The sequence below is a fragment of the Aricia agestis genome, chromosome 18, assembly GCF_905147365.1.
Source record: "Aricia agestis chromosome 18, ilAriAges1.1, whole genome shotgun sequence".
Taxonomy (NCBI): Eukaryota; Metazoa; Arthropoda; class Insecta; order Lepidoptera; family Lycaenidae; genus Aricia; species Aricia agestis.
The window spans coordinates 13,409,196-13,415,864 of record NC_056423.1 but is presented as its reverse complement, the minus strand read 5'-3'; the positions used below and the strand labels follow the sequence as shown (position 1 = coordinate 13,415,864).

Genomic DNA, 6,669 nt, shown 5'->3' with positions numbered 1-6,669 from the left:
CGCTGCGGGGATCGATAGCGACACGCCCGCGCCAGTGCCCGCCCGTAGCTCCCGCGAAACGGGTTTGAATTTAGAAGAGCTATTTTTTTTTAAACATTTATCGATCGCGGCTAGGGAGTGGAGATGGGAGTTTGCTGAATGTGAGTTGTTTTTTTTTAAATTGTTTGTTAAGTAACAGCCTAGAATCGCACATTTAAATTTTTTATACAGGTATATGGTTGAACTTAAAGTGATTTCTGAGATTTTCCAGTAGGGAACAATATTTAAAAGATTTCATAATAATCTATACTAATATTATAAAGCTGAAGAGCATTGAGGTATAAGTAGGTACTTACTTATATCTCAATGCTGAAGAGTTTGTTTGAACGCGCTAATGTCAGGAATTATTAAAAAAAAACAATCAAAAAGACTTTAAAAAAATTAAACAGTTTGCCGTTATCTGTGAACTACCCACACCCGAAAATTCGTATTCAATTGTTCTTCTTCTTCACCAAATACATAAAATATGGTTGAAATGAGGTAAAGCCCCCGGTTGTAGAAAAGACTCAGACAATTCGGAAAACATTCAATAATTTTAATTTATTAAATGTTTTCCGAATTGTTTGGAGGTTACAAGTAAGTTATGGATTTTAAAGACGGTATTTTCATCATTCCTTATAGTTTATTATAGCGAATCCCAGCGTGCGCACGTGGTGCACACACAGTATAAGAACGTTTATTTTGAGATATGAAACGTTATTGTTCTACTATTATTAATAATATAAGAACATCTACTAATCAAGTTGTTCAACAGGAAACAAAGTTTCAGATTTTTTTTTTCCTCGGGAGTTTTTATAAAAGTGACCCTTAACTTGTCGGTATAAAAGTCATACTTACCAAAGGTAATATCTGAATGGACTGTATTTTCGGAAAAGCCAATATATTATTATTTATTATGTATTAGTTTTGTACACAACACTAATGAGTAATGACGTATGACGTCACCAATGTTAGAAAGAGACAGATGCTGTCTGTACCGTTTTCACTTAGTAGCTAAACCTAAACCTGAATAAAATGTTTATTATTTTATATTTTAAGTACTTACTTAAATTCTACTTCAGCCTTTGTAACAAAAGCAATAATTTTATATCTAATATTATGCATACAGCATAATTAGTAAACATTTTATTCAAGACATGCTTTTAATAGACCGACGCTGATTATCATAATACAAAGGTGTTCATTTGTTCAATCACCTAAAAGTAATCTTTTCGGTGAGATCACTGAGAACTGAGAACTAAGGCGTTGAAGAGATTACAATAATCGCTTATTTCGTTCTTTAAGTCCATACTAATATTATAAATGCGATTGGTCTGTACTCTATAGGTCTTCAATGGAAAGGGCGTAAGCGACAAAACGGTTTTTGTCGCGTAATTTAAAAATCATAAATACATTTCATATAAGCTATGGGCAAATTAAAGTGTATGCTTGAACCAATTTATGTACAAATTTTGGAAGCTTAAATCACGCTCCTCTGTTGGCAAAATAGGAATCCCTTTTTTACAGAGGTCTTTTTGATTGATTATTCTGTGTTATAAAAGTTTACCAATCGTGTTATGCTATGGGTAATTCAAAGACAAAGACATGATGAATACTGACAATGAACTTTAATTTCTTAGCTTTAGTCATTGCTGAGAAAAATCGATATCGCTATAGCGAAATTATCAAGGCGTCGCCTTAATGAAATTTGGCATGGAGATACCCATAAGTCTCGTGAAAAGACATAGAGTACTTTTTATCCTGCAAAATGAACGGTTTCCGCGTGATAAACGAATTTGTGCAGAACGGTGGGCTTTAACTACTTAAATAAATAACCATACAGTTATTTCTCATAAGATAGTAATGTCTACCTATACATAATATTTGTATTTGGTACTATTTCTGAATTAAGCCACAACATAAGTGACAACACAAGATTGATCTTATAAGCGGGCCGGATTCAGTTAAGTACTGTTTCATAAAATCAATGTTCGAAAATCGGTAGCTTCACCTTTATAGGGCCGATTCACACCGGAATGGCAGCGGCGAGGCGAGCTCTTTCAGCGTCATATGATTTTAAACTTTATCTTCATTATTGTAATACATAGTATCGCTTGAGAAGTCTACGGCCGCCCGTGGCCGCTCGTGGCCGCTGGCGACCGCCGGCGGCCGCGATTTCTCAAGCGATACTTTGTATTACAATAATGAAGATAAAATTTAAAATCATATGACGCTGAAAGAGCTCGCCTCGCCGCTGCCATTCCGGTGTGAATCGGCCCTTACTCTTAGTTTTGTGTTTAAAAAAAAATGGTATGTATTGTAATTTATACGTGGGAGAGCCATGCTTCGGCACGAATGGGCCGGCTCGAGCGGAGAAATACCACGTTCTCACAGAAAACCGGCGTGAAACAGCGCTTACGCTGTGTTTCGCCGAGTGAGTGAGTTTACCGGAGGCCCAATTCCCTTCCCTATTCTCCCCTATTCTCTTCCCTTCCCATCCCTACCCTCCCCTATTACCCTATTCCCTCTTAAAAGGCCGGCAACGCACCTGCAGCTCTTCTGATGCTGCGAGTGTCCATGGGCGACGGAAGTTGCTTTCCATCAGGTGACCCGTTTGCTCGTTTGCCCCCTTCTTTCATAAAAAAAAAAAAATTGTATGATAACATCGATGTAGAGTTTTAACGGTGCCGCGGTGATAATTGTTACAAGGCAAAGCTTTTAATTTGTCGGTTATCAGTTATCACTAATTTTCTAACGAATCCTATTTCCTATTGCGAGGACTTTTCCTCAGAATATTTTAGACTTAAACTGGCACCTTTCTTTAAATCATTACATACTAACTTTATATTAAAAAAAATATTTGCAGATGCGTTTTACACAAAGCTTTCAATGTTATTGACCGTCGGTTGATGATTGCCATGCAACATGAATTATCTAGTCCAAATACCTTTAAAATAAATTGAATTTACTTGTTACTGAGTGCGTCTCTGTGTTGTACTTTGTGGGTAGTTGGCAGACGGCATGCACATGATGGCAGTGCCAAGTGCACGCGTCGACGCCCGCGCTAACTAATGACTGGAGTGTTTGTAAATAAACTGCATGAAATACCTATGCGCTTTCCACATTGGGACGTTGGTCCTTCCTGAGCAAGGAATGAAGAGAATCATAAGTACACATTGGCCCAGTCCTGGATTTATAAATAGGCCGTATAGGCCGCGGACTAAGGGCGGCAACGTCCTTGGCCACAGATTACTAAATGGTTACTATGTATTATAGTCTGTCAAGAAAGTGAAGAAATTAAAAAGTGGCAACATCGTAGTGTCATCCCTTGTTTCTTAGATTGATTTGAAAGGGATGACACTACGATGTTGCCACTTTTTAATTTCTTCACTTTCTTGACAGACTTATACCCTTGGCGAGCGGTAGTGACGAGTGTCCTAGGGTGGTGGCTGGTGGAAGATTTCGAACACGGGGAAGCGGAAAGAAAGTAGCCTGCGGTTATAAAAAATTTAAATCCTCCACTGCATTGGGCCAATGCATTGAGCCAGCGCATTGAGTCTATAGGCTGTGTGTAGACTTGTAGAGCATGGAATGTCGCTACCAATTTATGGCCAGGCAGGTCTGTACACGATAGCCCAATGCACTGGCTGAATTCGTTGGCCCAAAGTGTACAGAGGGCTATTATAGACTAATATCCCCCTCATATAATATTTGTCTATGCCCATGACCTTTTTTTTACTTGGGGAAACTTTACGCATCCCGAGTGAATTGGGAACATTGGCCGGACTCACCAGAAGAGTCTTTCCACTAAACCCCATGATGCTCTACGCCCCGCCTAAGGCAGAGTTGCGGGTACCGGGTACGATTTTGTTTTTACTCCGTGGACTAACCTACGTCGCAACTCTACCAGCGATCGTCCACATCGTGCAGATCCTTCAATGATTGTCCATGATCCTCGTCGATTGTGTATTCTGCAAAGCTAGCTTCGTCACCTACTACATACTTTTAATAACGACTGCATTTCGATATACCCAGTGTCACTCTCGAAGTCAACACAAAAACGAAAGCTCTTAAGCTATCCATCAACCAGTTCAGGCTGCAGGCTGCAGGCTGTAGGGCGTACCAAACAATTATACCTACCTTCATTCATATTTAAGTATTCTCGTAAAACCTAAAGTTCCTAGTGGTACTTATCTATATATATAAAACTCAAAGGTGACTGACTGACATGGTGATCTATCAACGCACAGCCCAAACTACTGGACGGATCGGGCTGAAATTTGGCATGCAGGTAGATGTTATGACGCAGGCATCCGCTAAGAAGGGATTTTGATAAATTCCAACCCCAAGGGGTTCAAAAAGGGGATGAAAGTTTGTATATAATAACACTTCTTAACGCGAGCGAAGCCGCGGGCAAAAGCTCGTCTTCATATAAACTTCTATAAACTGGTATCTTCAATAGATGATGTCCTTATATTTTTTTAGTCTAGGATACGTTACTTCAAAATAGGACGTGACATGGTTTAAATGTCACTGTGCGCGGGAAATGTGGCTGTCAGTCGAATCTGACATTTCGGGGTCAAAGGTCACTGTGATGTGCGCAGATGCGGCCGTTTTCCCGCGAAGCGAGCCGGCCGGGCCAAGTCGCGCCGCGCCCCGTGCCGATATCGAACGTTGGATTTCCCGGCCGCGCCGCGCCGTTGCCTTTATTCGAATACTTTTTTTTAAATAACTTTTTTTATTTGGTCGCCGCTTATAGTGGTTTTGCCACCATCGATTTTTTTTTATTAAAAAAAAGTTGTTAACTTTTTTTAAACTTTGGATTGTGTGAGACTGGAAAATAACTAGGCGCTTTTATTCGTGTGATTTTTAATTTAAGGCCAAGTTTAATATTTTTCCTTTCAAGTGTCTCTAACGACAAGAATAATTTATTTAATCGGAAACTTAATTTCGTGTATTTCATCTGTGGCTTTTATGTTTAATCTGTGACATTTACTAGTGCATTTGGCGGCACTTTCGTAATTTGAATTTATTTATAACAACCGCATAATTTAAAGGGTAAGGTTAATTTTAGTTGTACTAAGGAAGAGAAACAATCCGTGTCATGATGCATCATCATGACACGGATGTTACTCTTAGTAAATAATTAGTAACTTCCAAGATCCCCAGCGCACTCTCTGCCAAAACATTATGTCTAATGGGACAAAATATATTTTAAGTACTATTTAAACAGGGTGTTATAAAACTAAGTGAAGCGTGTAAAAAATAAAACAGGGTGTAACAAAACTTTAGGACACCCTTGTGCCTGTAGAATTCACTGTAAAAGTAGCAGCGCTGGAAGAGCAATTTTTTTTTGGGATTTGTAATTTGTATGGCCAAGCGCCGCAGCGTCATGAAGTTTCCCAATGTAAAAAAAAATACTCTATTTAATTAGGGACCCATGTTCCATACACACCCTAAAGTATTAAATATCACTTAGTTTCCTTACACCTTCACCTTGTTGAATATAAGGCTCTCAAATATAATAATATTATATTTATTATGCTACTAATTTACATGCCTAAAAGCTTCACTTGACGTTGAGCCATGTGTACAACTAATATAATATATTCTGTGGCCATGTTAGAAAACCAATTTTGCCAATTTAATTACACTGTCTGCGGTCTGCGGGTGTAGCTGACAATTAAGCAAAATCGATGCGGATCATGAGCTATTATAGATCTCTTCGTACGCACGTAATATACTTTGTTCATAATGATGGGCAAATGTAGAGTCGTATACCTACTTTAAATTACGTCAAGGAAAAAAGGAAGCAAAAGTCTTTCAAGATCTGCAAAGTTAATAAATTAAGTTTTGAAAAAGTCTGCATATCCATTCATACTTAATATTATAAATGCGAAAATGGGTCTGTCTGTCTGGGCACCCATGAGAGCCGGCAGAAATAATTTCCAAGGGGTGCAGATTTCTTTCTTTTCTTTTAACTTTTTACGAACAACAGTGACTGTCTATTTACGTCAACATAAAACATTTAGTGCCGAAACATTACGACCTATCCTTGTACGGCATGGTAATAGGGTTACAAAATGCTTTTTATTTCAATATTTCCTGTTGATCCCGAGATTCCCAAGGGGTGCAAGTGCACCCCCTGGCACCCCCCTGCCGGCGCCCATGCACTTAGGTACCTCTTCACGTCTAAACCATTGAACCGATATTGCTGGACATACCAAATTCTACCATTTATTATTCTCTCCATAGAGATATTTTGAGTCCCCGGCACATAGGATTCTGGATTTATTTTCCCGAAAAAGTGTACGGTTGCCGCGTGATAAACAAATTTTGGCGCAACGGAGTTGCGGACCGGGCGTCATTTTGCAGCATTCGTTTAAACATCCATACAACCAAACTTGAAACTTTCGTAACTATAACATATTAAACAACCCCGTAGGTAACTTAAACATAAGTTTTTACATCTAAAACTGTGACACCTCTAGTTGTCGAAGCTAAAAATAACGCAGAAAATACCTTGCCCTATATTTTTATGAAATCGGATCTCTGTAAGGGCGAGTTGGCTATGAATTTGGCCTTTTGTGCTATACTTGGCTTAAAAAAAGATTACGTACGAAAGAAATGTTCGGCTTTTTATTCTTGGAT

General features: G+C 38.7%; 1 protein-coding gene across 8 annotated transcripts in view; it reads left to right on the top strand.

Annotated features, from left to right (window-relative positions):
* LOC121735781 (glutamate-gated chloride channel) overlaps nucleotides 1–6,669 on the top strand; it is a 31,530-nt gene continuing 24,861 nt past the window's right edge. For 5 of the 8 annotated variants that reach the window (XM_042126721.1, XM_042126722.1, XM_042126720.1 and 2 more), the window contains exon 1: nucleotides 1–140. The gene's annotated coding sequence lies outside the window, so the exon portion shown is untranslated. Of the gene's footprint in view, nucleotides 141–4,679; nucleotides 5,077–6,669 lie in introns of those variants that run through there. The other 3 variants (XM_042126716.1, XM_042126718.1, XM_042126717.1) reach the window with 2 other exon arrangements.